Genomic DNA, 19,579 nt, shown 5'->3' on the forward strand with positions numbered 1-19,579 from the left:
CCCAGGGAGTCCAAAGTCTACTCCAGGTCCTTGGACCTTCGCACCTTGAAGCTTGGGTGGTCATGCCTGCACAACTTTTCTGTGAATTGTGGATGAATGGGGATCAGAGTGACTCTTGGCCCAGTTGCCATGTGGATGCATGGAATCAACATTCGGGAGCCCGCTCAAAGCACCAAGTATAGGGCAAGCCCCTTGAACAGCTGGTTGTCTGGCATGCAGGAAGTGCTGCAGAAAGCCCTTTGCAAGACCAGTGCTCAGCACTTGCAAGGTCCCGAGCACAGGGCTTGCAAAGCACTTTGCATTCAGCACTTCCAAAGCACCCAACAATCCACAGGCTGTCACGCAACTGGGAAGCACTCTGCTTTGACTTGTGTTGGTGATCTGATGTTGTTATGATGTCAGATGACTGACCAGCAGGGCATCCCACCCATTTGTTAAAGGTTGGCCGAAAGGGGTGGGGGACATAAATATCTGGCCTCTTGGGCAAAAAGGATTCCCCACCCCTGATGTGGAAGCACCCTCAAAAAAGGGTGGTGGGGTGAATATCTTGCAGTTAATGTCGGCCAAAGCTGGTGAGAATACATTTGTGTTGACTTAACCTCAAACTCTGTTGACATCTCTGGAGAGATTTGCACAGGTCCACCCAGTGCTTTTTGCACAAGAACCCAGTGAGCCTTAATTGTTAATTAGACTCCAAAGAGCCTAGTGATTTCAGGTTAATTTATAGCTAGGACTGCAGTTTGGAATCAGTTCTTGCATATTGCTTGTATACCAAGAAACCTGATTTTCCTTAGTGCTGATTCTCACACACAGGTCACCTTTATTTTCTCCACCTGGTTAGTGTACTCAGAGGTAGGCAGATTTGTGGTGATCTGGACTGGTACAGGGAGACAGCCACAGAGACACCATTGATCCCAGCACTTATCTCTTTACTGATAAACAATTACATGGAACAAATAAGCAGGGCTAACATGTGTGAAATGGTCCATAAATGCCCTTTGCGTAAAACTGCTCAAAATTTTATCTATTTTTAAATTAGCGTTACAAATGAGAAAGAACAAATATGTCACAGGGTGAAGGTAATTGTATCACACTTTTTCTTAGAGGATGCTGATGACTGTTATTTGGAAGATTTTTAAAAAAGAAACAGGGGGGAACTATATATTGATCTGCACTGTGAAAAAAATAGGAAAATGAAATTATATATTGATGTTGTGTCTACCTGAATACAGATTGTTGCCTTCAAAGTGTGATTGGTGGCTTTGTTAATAAAGATATATTTATTCCTTTTACCTAGCATGTGTCTGTTGCCTGTATTTTGTGCCTTTGGGATTACTGCTGCATTGATACAGGGGAAAGAGCCATTTGATTTTAAATCAGGGGGTCGTCATCCTCATTTTGAGCAAATGCTTCTCATATTCCTCCTCCCCAAGAATGGGGGGGTGGGGGAGAAGGTGCATAACACTTCACTTTTCAATGGATGATTCCAATCCTATTTGTGGATTTCTGTCCTTAAAAAGAAATTTTATGGTAAAGACTAGTTCATTTCCAGTTCTTAGCCTGCGTAGAGACAATAGCACCCCAGACTGCAGATGGGGGCTAACCTAATATACCTCTCTGCAGAACAATACCCTCCGCATAAGACAATAACATGCCAAGAAGTTCCCAAAGAGTGTGGACAGACTCCCAAGTCTGAACTGGTACCATAGTCCTTTCAGGATGAGGAATCTAGAGTTACAATAGAGATGTTTCCAAATTACTTTGGAAACTGAAGCAGGAATGGAAATTGCCAGTTATTGCTTATTTGTCCCATCTCTAGAACGGAAATCAATCCTGCAGGGATCTTTGTTTGCTGCTGCCGCTGCTTTAGTTCACAAACAATGCTATGAGATTAACCACACTGAGTGGGCCAGAATGTGGTCTAAACCCCCCTTTAAATCCATATCAACGAAAAGGAAAGAACTCACTCTAAAACTCACCTACAGGTGGTACCTAACACCAAGAAAACTAGGGCTAATACACTCAGGAACCTCAGCAAAATGCTGGAGAGTGTGCACCTCCACAGGCACATACCTCCACATGTGGTGGGAATGCCCCAAAATCCAACTATTCTGGACAACAGCCATAAAAGAAATATGCAAAATAACTAAGCTGGTATTGGAAATAACCCCAGAACTGGCCCTACTAAACATCTTCCAAGATAATAATGGCCACTCACATAACAAAGAACTCATAACCCACATACTCTCAGCAGCCAGAAACACCATAACCAGACACTGGAGAGACCTGTCAGGAATAAGCATGGACCAATGGTACCAAATAGTATGGGAAACAGTCTTACTAGAAAAATTAACCAATAAACTGAAACTGACACGGGGACAAATAGAAGAAGACGCCTTCACCCCGGTATGGCTCCCCTTTATCACATACACAGCCCAACAAGACAAGGACAAGAATCCACTGACAGCATACAAATCAATATGGCTAACCTGATCCAAAACACCCACCCACCCCACACATACATGAAAACAAAGTTCACCACAGCCAATCACAAATGAACAAGCACACGCTAGGCCAACCCCTAACCTCTCTCAACACCAAAGGAACACAAGCGAATAGCAAAGAGAACCTGAACAAACGACGCTGACACAAAACCCCACACATACATTACGTAGAATAGAAGCATTGCCACCCCACCCCACCCCACTCACCATGCCCCCCTCCAACTCTTTCCCTTTTCTTCCGAATGTAACACTAATGTCTCAACAAATGAAAATACCGGTATATAAAATATTATGAGTGCTGTAACACTCAACTCATCAGGAAATCAATTAAAATTTAACAAAATAAAAAGAGAAACAGAAAAGAACAATGCGTAATTGTGGACATCTCCCACTGTTTTTCTTGTGCTGAATAGCGTAATGCTAATCATGTAAAAAATTTCTCAGAGGCTGAACTGCAGCAGAATGGAGACAGCTCTACATGAAAATGGTCCAGAGCAGAAATCTATACCTTCTTATATCAAGTCATGAAGCCTGTAGGGATCTGGTTTGAGTTGACACAGGAGAAGGGAGTAGAGAAAGGGGCTAAGTGGTGGGAACCTGGGTTGGAGGTGGGGAAATATCCCCTTCCCACCCCAACTTCAGTTGCTTTGGAGGTGGGGAGCAGGGATGCCAGCTCTCCCCACCCACCTTCATGTGGACTGGAGAGCCCCGTGGAGGATCATGGGAGGGGGGGTGATCAGGTGAAGGGTGAGGTGGAGCAGAAGCTGGGACAGAAAGGTGCAGTCTTGTCTCCTATAATGAGGCTCTTTTGATTCCTCAGTTTATTTGGGACTTCAGAAAGCATAGAAAGAGTGAGGCCAGGAGACCCGGTATAGGAGTGCCAGCCTAGCCCCATGACCGTGGGTGCCTGGGGCAGCGTGTATGGCCCTGGCACTGAAATTTGTGGGTGCCCGGCCCCTTCAGGGGGAATTTTGTGGGTGCTCGGGCACCCAGGGCCCCAGGGAGCAGGCACCTATGACCTGGTAGCACACCACACATGCACAACGTTCTGGCCTTACAATGTGCATATGGAAGTAAGAGACAGGAGCAAAAACCTCAATCCCACACTTCCCTCTCTGTATGTTAAGTCAAGGCATGCAGAGGACATTTACAAGGGATTTTTAAGCAGCTCTGTTTACTCAAGAACTGTGATTCCCTAATGCTGTCTCCAGGTGGCACTTTTAATTTTACTGTTCCATTATGTTCAGTGGGGCTTATTCCCAAGGATTGCACCCTTGGTCTTTTTGCTGCTAGTTAAATGGATTGTTTCTGCACTCTCACACACAAGGCCGGTCCTCAGATCTGGCTGGCTGCCAGCTAGAACCTCATTAAAGTTGTATCGAGCAATTAAAAAGGGATTGTAGCCATTAGCATTTATGAATATTTACGGCTGATGGCATTATGTAGCTATTTGGGTGTGAATGTTGAATGTTTTAATGATCATGGAGTTTGCTTTAGTTCTTGCGAATATATTCTGTTGATAAACTGCACTGCGAAGAACAATAAACATAAAGGTGGAGATTTAAACTGCACTTCAAACGTTGCACTCCGACCACTCACCAAATTATACAGTGTTTTAAAAACACAGCAGATCAAGAAAATATTATTCATGTCTATCCAGTTATTTGAATACCAATTAGGTCAGCCTTCTATCTGGAGCATTCCAGATGTTGCTCATCTACAACCCCCATCAGCCCCAGCCAGCATGGCCAATGGTCACAGATGATGGGAGTTGTCATTCAACAACATTTGTAGGCCTGGAAGTTCCTAAAGGGTGTCCTTCCTCAACATTCCATGCTTACTTGAGATCTAGGATCAAGCTCAATCCTTCTCAGGCTGTTTTTTTTTTTTTTTATTTGCAAATGAACGAGCACTCTGAATACATGGGGAGTCACCACCCTTAAGTCTGCAGAAATCACAAACTTGTCTGTCAGTTTTGCCCAGTTTTGCTGTCCTGATGATCTTCAGATGACTTCTGTATTACATCTTCATCCCCATTTGCACAAAGCTTGCATAAAAGACAGACTATGTCTGGTCTTTATAGATTTGTCTGCAGGCAAGTTATGCAAAACTACACTCATCCTGATTTGCTTATGGAGGTGGTTATACGTCTTCCTGTTAATCATTAATTCATGCCACATCTTTCAAAGCATTTCCCCATCACTTTCCTACCTGCAAAAACCTGTTGCTTTTAAGGGGGGAGGGGGGTTTGCAGTAGCATGATTGAACACTTTAATCTGCTTTAATTGTACAAACCAAAATTCCCCAGTGTGTGGTCGAATCCGTCGCACAAAATACTGACAGCCTGGAGGTGTCACATGTTTGCTATTAGATATAGGAATAATGAATACTTAAGTTTGGATTCCAAACCTTCATCTGTCTTCCCCACTTTTGTAATTTTCCTTTGTGTATTACTGCAGGATAAACAGTAGCATTATATAATCACTTGCCTTTAATACAATATTTATTTTGCCTATTTACTACCTTTTAGGAAATCCAAAATTGTTCTATGGTTATGCTAGATGTCGAACTGTTCAATTATAAGACTACATAACAGCAGGGAACCTGCACAAGCAACACTGACACAAAACCCCACATATATTAAGTAAAATAGAAACATCACCACCTGATCCCACCCCAACCATCTTCCCTACCACCACCTCTTTCCCCCTTTTCTTCCTAATGTCTCAACAAATGAAACTGATCTGTAAAAAAAAAAAAAAAAGTTACATGGAAAAAATAGAAGAGAGAGACATTGCACATACCTTTGTAAATCAAGAAAATATTTAATAAAAATACATTTAAAAATATAGAGTTATAAGAATACATGTTCCTAAGATTTGCAGATGACACCAAACTGGGAGGGGTGGCTAACACCCCAGAGGACAGGATCACACTTCAAAATGACCTTGATAGATTAGAGAACTGGGCCAAAACAAACAAGATGAATTTTAACTGGGAGAAATGTAAAGTATTGCACTTGGGCAAAAATAATGAGAGGCACAAATTCAAGATGGGTGACACCTGGCTTGAGAGCAGTACATGTGAAAAGGATCTAGGAGTCTTGGTTGACCACAAACTTGACATGAGCCAACAGTGTGACGCGGCAGCTAAAAAAGCCAATGCAATTCTGGGCTGCATCAATAGGAGTATAGCATCTAGATCAAGGGAAGTAATAGTGCCACTGTATTCTGCGCTGGTCAGACCTCACCTGGAGTACTGTGTCCAGTTCTGGGCACCACAGTTCAAGAAGGACACTGACAAACTGGAAGGTGTCCAGAGGAGGGCAACCAAAATGGTCAAAGGCCTGGAAACGATGCCTTATGAGGAACGGCTAAGGGAGCTGGGCATGTTTAGCCTGGAGAAGAGGAGGTTAAGGGGTGATATGATAGCCATGTTCAAATATATAAAAGGATGTCACATAGAGGAGGGAGAAAGGTTGTTTTCTGCTGCTCCAGAGAAGCGGACATGGAGCAATGGATCCAAACTACAAGAAAGAAGATTCCACCTAAACATTAGGAAGAACTTCCTGACAGTAAGAGCTGTTCGACAGTGGAATTTGCTGCCAAGGAGTGTGGTGGAGTCTCCTTCTTTGGAGGTCTTTAAGCAGAGGCTTGACAACCATATGTCAGGAGTGTTCTGATGGTGTTTCCTGCTTGGCAGGGGGTTGGACTCGATGGCCCTTGTGGTCTCTTCCAACTCTATGATTCTATGATAAGATATAAATGATGTTTAATATATATATTTTAATGAAAGCTGGCTTATCTAGGAAGGGATACAAAACACAGAAAGTGTGCACTTACACTCAATTCTGTGAGAGGTCTAGGCTTTAATTATTATTAAAAGCAAGCTCGCGGGCAGTATCAATGCCTGTCAACAGATATTGGAAGCACAGGATGATTTAATAATCCAAAGGTAATTAGAGAAAAACAAAAGTATTGCAGATGGCTTGCTATGGAAGCCATTTCAACAATGATATGAAGAGACAAAAGAGAGCTTGATGAATGAAAATGGGCTCAGTTGTGGTATGGTGATGAATTTAGATGCTGGAAGCAGCCCAGCTGGACACATATATGAAGCTGAACGTTGCGCCTTATTCACTTTCATCACTGGGCACCTGTGGCTTTAGCATATCACTTTCTCCCCCAAACCTGCTCTTTGGGGGACCTTTGTCCCATAGATGTTGCTGAACTACAACTCCCATCAGCCCCAGCAAGAATGGTCAATGGCCAGGGATGGTGGAGGTTGTAGTTCAGCAATATATGGAAGGCCAAAGGTCCCCCACACCTGCTTTACTGTAACAAGGGGCCTGCTCTCAGCACAACTGTATGGCTAGGCAAAAGGCTTTACTCTAAGCAGAATGTTCAAGCTGCTGGCCCTTCCAGGAGGCAGACTGACGCAGCCACTTTGAAATATACTTGGCGTCGAGAGTGGATTTCATGCTCTTTATTCAGCTCATAGTGGTGAGGAGGAATGGAAGTTCTCCCCAGAATGTCTGCTTTATATACATTATTTACACAATGGGCCCCAGGTGATTGGCTGATTCCAGGGTTCTCCTGGAGCTGGCTTGAGTGGCTCCTGTGGACCAATCAGACTGCTGCATTCTGGGTCCTATTGTCCTAGGACCAATCAGACTGCTGCTTTCTGAATTCTATTGTTCTAGGACCAATCAGACTGCTACATTTTGGATCCTATTCAACTCAGTACATAACACACTTCAAGCAGTGGAATCCAAGTTAGCATGTCCAAAGAAGCAAGGAAAAGTGGTTGGGTTGGGTTCCGGTGAGATTTCATGAGAGCCCTGTGAAATTTCATGAGAGTGCCTCACATGTGTCCGGGGCAGATCTTTGAAGTTAGTGAAAGCTTAAGCTTCAGGGCCTCTGATCTCAGAGGGGCCCCAGAAGCAACTTGCTTAACATTTTTGGGTCTAGTAGACCCAATTGGAGTCACACTGAATTGAGTGAAACTGATTCATTTTGTGTTGTATATATTTCAACAATCCTAAAGTTTGACAGTCAGTAGCACAGATGTGGCAAAGTGTGATGATCAGCCATGGAACAACCCCATTGAAGAAGACAACAGTGGTTGCCCAGGCCTCACTACTGCTTGCAAAGGGGGTCCCCAAGACAGTTCAAGTTTCAGGGGCCCCAAAATGTAGTTCCGCTGCTGCTTGGGTCTCAGGAAGGTTGCATGAGAACTCACCAGACCCTGGAAGGAGCTGCTATGCGACCTCAGTGCTTTGGCGGGGTGGCAACTCACAAGGCAACACCTTCCTGTTTCACCTTAGTTGGCAGAATGGGCTGGGCTGCCCTTGCCCTGGGGGAGCTGTTGAGAGTGTAAGCACTGGGTACCACAGGTGTATCTCTGTCTCTACTTGTGCAGTGACATTCATACCATATCATCAGGTTACTCAGATGTAGGGTTGCAGCTGATGATTGGTCATCAACACCTTTGTTCTTCTTAACAGCTTCTCTCCCAGCAGATACCTCATCTGGAAAAACCAGCTTAGTTTTCATTTTTACACTGCTAAGCCATCTTGCACTAATATTATTTCAGGGCTCCTTGGGCACATAGGAAGCTGCCTTATAGTGATTCATACCATCAGTCCATCTAGTTCAGTATTGTCCACACTGACTGGCAGCAGCTCTCCAGCATTTCAGGCAGTGGATATTCCAGCCTTACCTGGAGACATCAGGGATTGAACCTGGGACCTTGTGCATGCCAACCAGATGCTCTACCACTGAACTACAGCCCTTCCCCTGACAGCAGCCCTGTATGGTAGGTCAGTGTTATTATCCCCAAGGGGACCAATTTCTTGAGAGTAGGTCCAGCTGAACACAGTGTGACATATTTACAAATCAACAGGCATAGGATCAAGACGGTTGCTTGCTTAAATCCAACTACTGTATCCACAGCTGAAATTATTTTTGAGCTAGGAACTTCAAACCTCACATTCTTAGCTACTACTCTGCACCAGCTCTCAGTGATTCATTGTGTATACGCACAACATTTATTACAGTTCATAGAAAGTGCAGAGTTAAATAATTACCAAATTAGGCTGATTCCTCCCCACCCCTCCAGGCTGTCTAAAGGCCACTGTAACTATTCCTGTGTTTTGTATGTTCTTTACCATAGTCAGAATGTGGTGTCGAACCATTTGCTATCTCATCTCCTATTCAAATATTTGGAACAATATCTCTTCCATAAGTTCCCTTCCAGAAGGGATCAGAGATCAGAGTGGAGATTGTAGGCTCATTTATTTCCTCTGTAATCCAGTTCATGGTGTTTGTTGGAACGATATGAATATCCCCCCACCCCTCCCAAAAAAGATCCAGTGGCCGAGCTGCAATGCTTTTGCTGTTCCTTGAGTTATGCATCTGTCATATTTAAAAAGCGTAATTCTTTCCCTCTCGCTCTCCTCCTCCTATGAAGTATGACCTTAAAGGTCTACCATCACTTTTTTCTTCTGATGTGTCAGCAGCTAATGTTTCAGACAGCCAAAGGTGAAACCTCATTCCTAAGACAACGTCAGCTTTGATTTCGCTTACTCCTTATATGAGCATTGCTTCAACCAACGCCATCAAATACTTGTCTGCTTTTTCTTTTTCTTTTTTGCTGTCCCAAAGAGTTTGTTAACTGAGTTGCAGAGAACTGTTGCTTGAGGGCTGAGCCATATTAATTACAAATAAAATTGCCTTGCGCCAGGGCAGAAAATGACACAGATTAATTTGTAGAGCAGTTTAGAAGCAGCATTCTCGAAGATGTCTGCTCTGCAAAATACTGAAATCAATGGGAAAGATAGAGCAGAAGAACACCAAACATTGAATGCCCATTCAACACACGTCTAAAGCAGATGGCATCACCAAAAAGAATCATGGGAACAGTAGGCAAGGGAAATGGTAGCCCCTGTGAGGGGAAAACTATGGTCTGGTCCCCAGCATTCTTTGCGGGGGAAGCCATGTGCTTTGAAAATGCACAGAATGTGCTTTAAATGTATAGTGTAAACCTTTCCATAGTTCTTGCATAAGGACAAGGCTGGGTTTTTAAGGTGGTTTCATACCAGAGTTATCAACTATTGGCATAGCATGGGGAAAGCAGAGGAGCGGTTGCCTTGGACACAACATTGTTAGCAAAACTTGAACACCCCGTGCTGCCTCAATACAGCTGCGTGCTTCTGTAGCTGGTCTCTACTGAAAAAAGCTTCTCCAGGCGAAGCAGTACGTGACATCTCCAGACAACAGAACAACTCCTCTTTTCTTGTTTCTGTAGCTGCGATCTCCTGGGTGACACAGACACTATTAGGCAATTGAATGCGCATGTGTACTCTGCCCATTTTCCTCCCTCCTACCCCCGCTCTGTGCGCTGGCAACCCACACTTTGCCACTGGTGCAACCACCATTTGGAGGGAGACCTTTTTGCACAGGCCATTGCCGTTCCACGTACAAACATACTCAGACCCTGGGATTGGCCTCTGACCCTCTCTGTGGGTCTCCTTCCAAGGATGCTCAGAGGGTGGTAACAAGAAAATTGGCCTTTTCTGTGGTAGCAAACTCCCCCACCCCCAACTTGCAGAATGATCTCCCTAGGAAGCTGGACTGGCATTAACTTTGCCAATCTTGCAGTGCCAAGCAGAGACATATTATTCTCTCAGGTATTTGGATATCACTGGTGGTCAGGCTGTTGGGGTTTGGGCTGTGTGGAAGGTATGTATGTTTTGTGCTGACTGAGGTGCTGATTCCCACCCCCCTTTGATGAACATTTTTAGTACTTTGCATTGTTTTATTGAATGCATTTTGAATTTATTACTGCGAAATGCTTTGGCATACGCTTGGGTGTGTGAAGTGATGAATACATATTCAGAGTATGAAGAAGAGTGCAGAAAAAGAGATGATGTGTGGCAATTAATAAAATAAAATGAAAGTGTCTTCCTGGGTGTAAATTGACAGTTATTCTGGAGAGCTGGTTTTCAACTTGTAAGGTCCAGCAGCACTACCACCCTGCACAGAAATCAAGAATCGGGTCCCATAATGCATGTTTAGGGTAAAGGCATGTCCCAGGTGTGAAAATGTTTAAGACTGCTGCTCTAGATTATTTGACTTGGTTAATCCAACTCTGAACACCTCTAGCATTTACAATTTCCTAAAAGCTGAGCAACAGAATTTTAGTCGGGGTAGGGACACCCAGCGAAAGGAACTGACAACAGATTCAGGATTGACCAAGAAGAAAATGCTCCTTTATGCACCACAAAGTAGCGCAGCACCAAATTCAGGCTCTATGAAGGCTCCCATCATAGAATCATAGAGCTGGAAAGGACCCTGAGGGTCATTGTAGCCCATGCATAGGCAAACTCTGGCCCTTCAGATGTTTGGGACTACGATTCCCATCATCCCTAGCTAACAGGACCAGTGGGATGATGGGAATTGTAGTCCCAAACATATGGAGGGCCGGAGTTTGCCTGTGCCCTCGATAATCACAACCATGCCACCTCAGTCACACACCCTTCTTTATTATTTTATAATTATACAACAACAGTTAGAGATGTATTGCAACGATCAGTGTGTCTCTCCATGTGCTGCCTCTCAGCTAGATCTATTTTCTGTGTTCCTGCAAGGGTAAATGCTTTGGAGTGCTCTAATATCTTATTTTGGAGTGGCTTCAGTTGTGTTTTCCTTGAAGTTCCATTGTACAGAACAGAACTTGCACACCATTCCCTGGAAACTGAAGCACCTTGTGTTGCCAGTGGTCTTAAAATTCTTCGGAGCATATAGAACAACTGCTCCATCATGCTGCACACCTTCTCCAGAGTGACCCTAGGAACCAATCCTCAGTGGCTGACTCACCTCCTTTCACTCTGATTGGCTCCAATCAGCACAAAAGGTAAGCTCCCCTTTCAAGCTGACTGGGTGGCTCTGGGGCATTGGAGACCAAGCTGCAGAAACAGTAATGCATCTGTGAATGCTCGCAACCCCAGACCACCGCACCTTTGCTTGTGTGGCATGGATATGGAACCAGTGACCCTCTAGATGCTACTGGACTCTAGCACCCTGCATCTCCGGCCAGGGATCAGGGATAATTGGTGTTGTACTTCAGCAACACTTAGAGGGCCACAAGTATCCTCTCCCCTCTGGTTTTAGTGGAAGAAGGTGAAGGGCTTCTCAGCTGGGAATTTGAATGCTTTCTGGAGTTAAGACAATATATGATACCTCTCTAAATTGCATCTGTTTGGTGTGGAATTTATGTGAGACATCACTTCTGATGGGCTTGGCTGTTGCCCAGATAATGTCTTTGTGATGGATAAAGCTGCAGTTGTCACTTTGGGCTTGTGACAGAGGATTCACAGGACTGTTCAATTCTCTAAATGAGTTTTGAAGGTAATGAGCAACATAAAAGTTTTAGGAGGGTCATTTCCTTCCCATTGCAGGTTTTGAAATAGTGTCAGACTAAGAGAGTGGCTGTTGTCTCTAGGAACCAGAGCCAGAATGGGAGCAAAAGGTAACAAGTACAAAAGATAATCCAAAGAAGTTGCTTTATTGCAGGTCAGACCTTGGGTCCACCAAGTATTGTCCACAGTGAGTGGCAGCAGCCCACCAGGATTTCAGACAGAATTATATTCCAGCCCTGTCTGAGGGTGCCAGGGATCAAATCTGGGACCTTCCACATGTTCTACCACTGAATTATGGCCCCTCGGTTAAATCACAACAGTTACACCCTCCATCAGAGTTGAGCAACAGCGAATTAGTGCAGTGGATGAGGGTCAAACTAGATGTTAACAGACACAGTAGCAATCTCTCAATGGCTAAAATGTAAGAAAAACTCCAATTGGAAGTGGAAGAAGGGACTGAATGCACAACCCTTTCCCTCTGATTATTTTGCATCTGAAAATTTCCCTTCCCCAGTTGCTTTCCCACCCACAGAGGAATATAGACAACACCAATAGCTTTTCCATCACAGGTGGAACAGCAGCTTAAGTGTGTGTGGGTGTGTTTGTTTGTGTATTAACAATTTATTTCGCTAAATATAATTATTTTTAAATCTCAGAGCAGTGTGCAATGAAAATACCATAATGACAGTGGAAACGCAAACAACATTAAATAAAACCATTTTTAAAAAAACAGGCTATAAAGCAAGATTGAAACACAGACATGTGCCACCGATACAGCTGAGCAAAATACAAAACAAAAATAAAAAATTTAAGAGTGTCCAATGCAACTTGGGAAAACATTTACATTTTTGAGAAGCAATGAATGGTGATTACTGTTTCGTCCTCACTAATTATCCAAAGGACGTGGATATGCTATCACCAAGGAGCCCCACTTCTGTGTTGTTGTCACAAAGTGACAATCTGCTTGTCGTGGACCAACCACATTCACAACACACATTTAAAGAGCCATGAGATGCAGCTTGTTAAGGGTGCTGTCTACAGAGTTGTTAGCAAATCCATTTGCCTCTCAGAGCTAAATTTGCTGGACTTCCCTGGGAAGAAAGTTTGTTAAACCCCTTTGGGAACTGGAAGGAGAACAGGAGTCTCCTAACAACTCTCAGCACACTGCAGTTCCCAGGATCCTCTGAGGGAACCCATGACTCTCAGCAGGCTCTGCTCTCCGCCCCTTCTCAGGCTTTTTTCGTTGTGCATCCTAGAACAAGAGAAGAAAGAGCCATGTGACTTGGCTCTCAGTTCAGCAAATGCTGTAAGTGAACTGAATCTCTCTGAAAGGAGATTTTATAGCCTGCATCTTTGCTAATCCAAAGATTTCATTCTCCTTTTTGTAAGGACAATTTTCCTGCCCCTCCCCCCATATAAAAACTGTCTGGAGCAGCAACTGAATGGGGTGACTCTTGATGACATATACATAACACTAGAAGCTTGGTTTTCTCTCACTGCCCAGGTCCCAGTGAAGGCCTACTTGCCCCCTTTCCCAGCTAGGCCTTGCCCACAAAACTCATCCCTCCTTATGTTATGTTACAGCTCCTAGCATTTCTGACCAGTAGGTATGCTGCCTAGGATGATGGAGTTCAACAGTATTTGGCAGTCACCCCATCCCTGCTTTGCATTTTGTGCGGCGGAGGAGGTGGAGAATAAAATGAAAGTGACATGGCGACTCTTGGTGATCAAAAGATTTAATATTTAAATTTTCTGTTTTACAGTTTAAAATACTAATTTAAACATCCTTAAAATATCAATGACTTTTCTTCTCTTTCCATGATTCTTTTTGCATATCATAAATCCCTGGATATTTTACAAAAACTAAACCATTCAGTATTCCATTATTGCATCCACCAAAACTTATTTACACTGTTGAATTTATCTTAATGCTGCCAAAGTTTTCAGGTATACACAATTCCCTCCCCCCATATATTCAATAAACGTTTTCCACTCTTCTCTAAACATATGTTCTTATTGTTCTCTTATTCTATATGTTAAGTCTTCAAGCTGTGCATATTCCATCAGCTTAAGCTGCCATTCTTCTTTAGTTGGGACCTTGCTCATTTTCCATTTTGGGGCTAAACACGGGCCGCAGGAGTGGCATACATAAATGACCTTTTGACACCAGGGAATTTTTAGTCTGAATTATCCCCAACAAAATGTTTAAAAGTACTTACAGGTTTCCTGCAGGTGTCTGGTTGGCTCCTGTGAGGACAGGGTTCTGAACTAGAACTGGCCCAATCCAGCAGGCTATTCTTATGTTCATACCTGTAATTGGCTAAGCACCTCCCCCATACGAAAACCAGTGTGTCTCCTATTATAAGCACTGCCATCTCCACCTGTGGCAAAATGTGAATGAGTTTCTTTTCCATGCTAATGGCTTCTTTCATACACTACTTCTTTCCCATGGGAAATTTAGAAATTACAGCAGCAGTTAAGAGGTTGGCACTAAAGCTCAGTGCTATAAAACATCTTTGTTTTTAAAAAAACCCAACTTTCTAAACCTGTTTCAGTCTGGATGACAAATATATATCATTAAGCGCGATTAAGATTTCGTGATGGCCTATGCACCACGCTTAATTGTCCTGCGTTTATACTTTCCATTTTTTCCCATTAAGGCCAGGGACTGTGATTAAATGGCACTAAATTAACTCCAAGGCTCGTATGCCAGGCTGTGGACCTTCCTTTGTTTTAATACATCTTCTTCTTGTTTTCTAGCAATGTATAAGTGAATCCCAATTTTCATTTCTGTTTTGTGCAGCTGGGTCGGTGATGGGAATTCAAATGAATTCTCTGGCATGTACATTTGAATTCTTAGTAGCCAGGGACAGAAAGTGGCAATGGATCATATGATTTCTCTTCCAGTAATTTCCTACAGCAGAGCAGACAAGGAGGTACCATTTGGGGAATGATGCCCCCGGAGCAATGGGCAAAGGATATGCAGGATATATTAGGTCCTGTATTCCAGAGTAGTATAAAGCACTTACAAACTGAGGCATTGTATATACGTTTGAAACAAGAGCTGCCCTTCCCACAGGCTTACAACATAAAGATAGACATAAAATGCATTAGGGAGGAAAGGAAAGGAGTGTGGTGTAGTGGTTAGAGTGCTGGACTAGAGTATGGGAGATCTGAGTTCAAATCTCCACTCAGCCATGAAACTCTGGCTTTGGCCAGTCACTTCCCTCTGCCTAAGGAAGAAGCCAAGTAGCACTGGATCTCTGACAGGCCATTGGGCAGGGCTGTTTGGCCTTGACCTCTGAAGCAATGCAGCTGAATGACCATTGAGAGAGAAGCTGTTCTGGAAAGAGAAGAGCCAAGTGGCAGTTAGCTGCTGCCAGGCTGATGGAGGGGGCTCCTCTGCCTCACCTCCCCATTGCAACCTATTGGGCATGTCGTTGAGGCAAGCTATTTGGGGACTGGTGGCGCCAAATGGCAATTGGCCAAGCCAGTGGAGGGGGAGATGCTTTCTCACCATTGCCAGGTGGGATGCTTGCTGAAAAGGGCAGTTTATTTGGGACAGGAGGCCAAAGGGCAGCTACATCCTAATTTCAAACAGATACAAAACTAGGAAAAAGAACATGAGAAGAGTCTTCTGGATCAGGCCAGTGGTTCATCTAGTCCAGCTTCCTATTCTCACTATAGCCAACCAGAGGCCTGGGAGAAATCCCCAAGCAGGACTTGATCAGCAACTGGTAGTCAGGAGCATCACCACCTCTGACCATGAAGGCAGGGCTCATGGCCATTGATAGCCTTGTCCTCCATTAATTTGTCCAGACCTCTTTTAAAGCCATACAAGTTGTTGACCATCACTGCCTCCACTGGGGGAGAGTTCTATAGTTTAAATTATGAAGGATGACTTTCTTTTATCTGTCCTGAGTCTTCCAATGTTCAGATCCACTGGATGTGCTAGGTGAGGGGAGAACAACTTTTCTCTACCAACTTTCTCCATGCCATGTGTAATTTTGCAAACTTATATCATGCCATCTGCCACTCATTCCCACCCCCCTCGAAACTAAAAAAAAGTCTCAAATGCTGTAGCCTTTCCTCAGAGGGGAGTCATTCCATCCCCTTGATCATCATTGGTTGCCCTTTTCTGAACCTTTCCCAACCCTGCAAATATCTACCTGGAGGCCCAAACTGTCACAGTATACCAAACACAGTCACGCCATAAACTGGTGCAACAGCATTATGATAGCAGCAGGTTTTATTTTCAATTCCTTTCCTAATGATCCCTAGCATGGAATTTGCCTTCTTCATAGCTGCCACACACTGGGTCAACACCTTCATCAAGTTATCCACTATGACTCCCAAGGTCTGTATAATAAAATTACAAACTGGAGGAGGACAAAATCTATCACCAAAATAAATGGGACACTTAAAAGAGAAAGGAGGAGAATAAGTTTAGCGACTATGTGTTGTTGTTTTTACTAGCAACAGACAGGGAGTGATAAGGGGGAGGAAAAGAATAAAGATGTGATGTCTAGGGAAATACTTGGGGTGGGGTGGGGGGTTAACAAGAAAGAAAGAACCCACAGCAGAGACCAAAGAAGGGAACATAGAGAAGAATCAGAGATGAAAGATAAGCAGGAGCTGCTAAGAGAATGAATGTGGTTGAATGTGCTTAAATTGAATAGGAAAAGGAAAAGATAGTGAAATCAAACAGAAGGAGGTGATGTTATGTATTATTCAGCAGTTGTTAACACCACCAAATATGCCTATCTGTCTATGTTAAAAAAATGCTGAGGCTGTTGGATGATAAAAATTGTCTGCATCCCTGCTTTTAGGACAGGTGATGTATCCTCTCCTTGGACCATTTTTTACTTGGATTCATCACCCAGCTTTCCTCAGAGCTCAGCTTACGTAGTATACAATATGAAGATACAGTTCCCTGTCTCTAAAGTATTATGGTCTGATATAATATGCCAGCTATGTTGATATGTGTGCTATTATTTGAGCGATTTCCATTAATGGCATTGCTGTTTGTCTTCTAGCGGCTCAGCAGGTATCCATGATGGATGATTTCTGAGCTTCACTCAACCTTGAGGATCTTTCTTCATCATGTTTGATCTGGACTATATTTATCAATTACTTTTTTCTATTTTAAAAAAGTCTCCTTTCTGAACGGAGCTCATCCTAGTTTATCTTCACGATAAACCTGTGAGGTAGGTTAGGTCAACATGCCCCTGTCCAAGTTCCCTGTTTGCACAGAGCTTTTATGTGCGCCCACAAATGTGTGTGCATTTTTTAACTCAAGAAAAATTGAGGTTGTGGGTGAAACACAAGTACCTATGGACATTTCATTCTTCTGTCCAATCCTTAACGCCTTGCTTTGCTCCTAACCTCCTGAATCATGACTCCTGAGCTCTATGTCTGCTGCATGGCTCCTTGCCTGAATAATGATCTCTTTCTTACTTCCAAGTAAGAGTCTCTGTCTGCCTGTTTTGGGACAGAGGAACCAGGACACAATCATTATTTAGCCTTTGGAGAAGATTAAAGTAGACACATGAAAGCTACCTTCAAGTATCTGAAGGGCTGTTACACAAAAGATGGAGCAGGCTTCTACTCTGTTTTTCCAGAAGGCAGAACTACTGCCAACAGGTGGAAATAGCAAGAAAGCTGACTTTGATGAAACATTGATGAAACTTCCAAACACTAAGAACAGTTCAACAGTGAAACCAACTGCCTTAGAAGGTTCTGGGCTCTCCTTTGATGAAGGCACCTTAAGCAGAGCCTGTTATCTGTTAGAATGCTGTCATTTCATACTACATTACAGATTCCTCACTGAGCAGGGGTTAAACTATATTACCTCTAAGCCCCTTCCAAGTCTAGGTTACTATGACTCTGTGATTTCGGATGCATTGGAAATGGGTTATTTTGCATTGATCCAGTAGGAAATTAAGAGTCATCTGACTCAAGTGTGGCCATATAGATTGTGATGACTCTTTTGTTTTGAATTTTGCCAGGGTTCCAGCTTATTAGCTCTAACATCCTCCATAGCGCAGAATCAAACTCTATGAATAATACATGGGATCCTGGGAGGCAGCTGTGAAATCCAATTAGTTTAGCTGAAATTTGCATATCAATCAAGGGCAAAATATTTCTTGCTCAGCTGCTGCAGAAGTAGCCTTTTAAGAGATTCATGGTGCACACTTGTAAATTCTGCAGGCAGTTGTAAATAGCAATAGCTTTATTTAAACGCTGGGAAATTTTAAAAATATACACAAGTCATCTGGGGGAGGAGAAACCTCTGCACTGGATGCACAAGTATCAGTTGTAAATTATGAGCTCCCAGGTGATAGCTGAGAGCCCAAGGGTTGGAGAGATAGTGTTCCCAGGTGACAGCCAGGTGCATGGAGTGAGTAAAGGTAAGTTTGGTGCTAAAGAGTTCTGTCCTGAGGAGAAGTTAGGAGTGGAGTCATTGTGGCCCTAAGTGAGAGGGTGGGGAGATAGATGTGTTGATGAGGGTGTTTGTTATGATTTAGTGCCTAGAGCCCTGGATGGCATCATTCTTACCTCAGTTTGTTTGGATCTTCAGTTAGGAAAAGGCCAATGGCTTGCTTCAGAATTCTGCTTACACAATGACCAACTAGATGCCTCTGGAAAACCCTCTAGCAGGATCTGAGCAGCAGCAGCAGCAGAAGAAGAAGAACAAGAACAAGAAGAAGAGGAGTTTGGATTTGATATCCTGCTTTATCACTACCCGAAGGAGTGTCAAAGTGACTAACATTCTCCTTTCCCTTCCTCCCCCACAACAAACACTCTGTGAGGTGAGTGGGGCTGAGAGACTTCAGAGAAGTGTGACTAGTCCAAGGTCACCCTGCAGCTGCATGTGGAGGACGGAGACACGAACCCAGTTCACCAGATTACAAGTCCACCGCTCTTAACCACTACACCACACTGGCTCTCTCTGCTCCAGTGGCTTCCAGCAACTGGTATTCAGAAGCATTGCTACCTCTGACTGTAGAGGCAGGGCACAGACATCCAGGCTAGTAGCTATTGATGACCTTCTCCTCCGTGGATTTGTCCAATTGTCTTCTAAAGCCATCCAAGTTGGTGACCATCCCTGCGTCTTGTGGAAGTGAGTTCCACAGTTTGTGTACTGCATGAATAAGGTTCCCCCCGCCTTTGCCTGTTCTGAATCCTACAGCTTCACTGGAAGTTTATGAGGTCTAGCGTTATGAGAGAGGGAGAAAAACTTTTCTCTATCCACTGACAATTTGTTGATGATTTGTTGGCTGGTACCAAGCAGTTGGGACGCGGGTGGCGCTGTGGGTTAAACCACAAAGCCTAGGACTTGTCGATCAGAAGGTCGGCGGTTCGAATCCCCGTGACAGGGTGAGCTCCCGTTGCTCGGTCCCAGCTCCTGCCAACCTAGCAGTTCAAAAGCACATCAACATGCAAGTAGATAAATAGGTACTGTTCCAGCGGGAAGGTAAACGGCGTTTCTGTGCGCTGCTCTGGTTCACCAGAAGCGGCTTAGTCATGCTGGTCACATGACCCGGAAGCTGTACGCCGGCTCCCTTGGCCAGTAAAGCGAGATGAGCGCCGCAACCCCAGAGTCGGTCATGACTGGACCTAATGTTCAGGGGTCCCTTTACCTTTACCAAGC

General features: G+C 43.9%; 1 long non-coding RNA gene across 4 annotated transcripts in view; it reads right to left on the minus strand.

The window, feature by feature from the left end:
• Window positions 1-19,579, minus strand: part of LOC309334074 — a 120,484-nt gene that overhangs the window by 37,185 nt on the left and 63,720 nt on the right. For all 4 annotated transcript variants that reach the window (XR_014152837.1, XR_014152838.1, XR_014152839.1 and 1 more), the window contains one exon: window positions 18,484-18,588. This is a non-coding gene — a long non-coding RNA (uncharacterized lncRNA). The remainder of the gene's footprint in view (window positions 1-18,483; window positions 18,589-19,579) is intronic.

This window comes from Podarcis erhardii (assembly GCF_964252035.2).
Source record: "Podarcis erhardii genome assembly, chromosome: Z".
NCBI classification, from domain to species: Eukaryota; Metazoa; Chordata; class Lepidosauria; order Squamata; family Lacertidae; genus Podarcis; species Podarcis erhardii.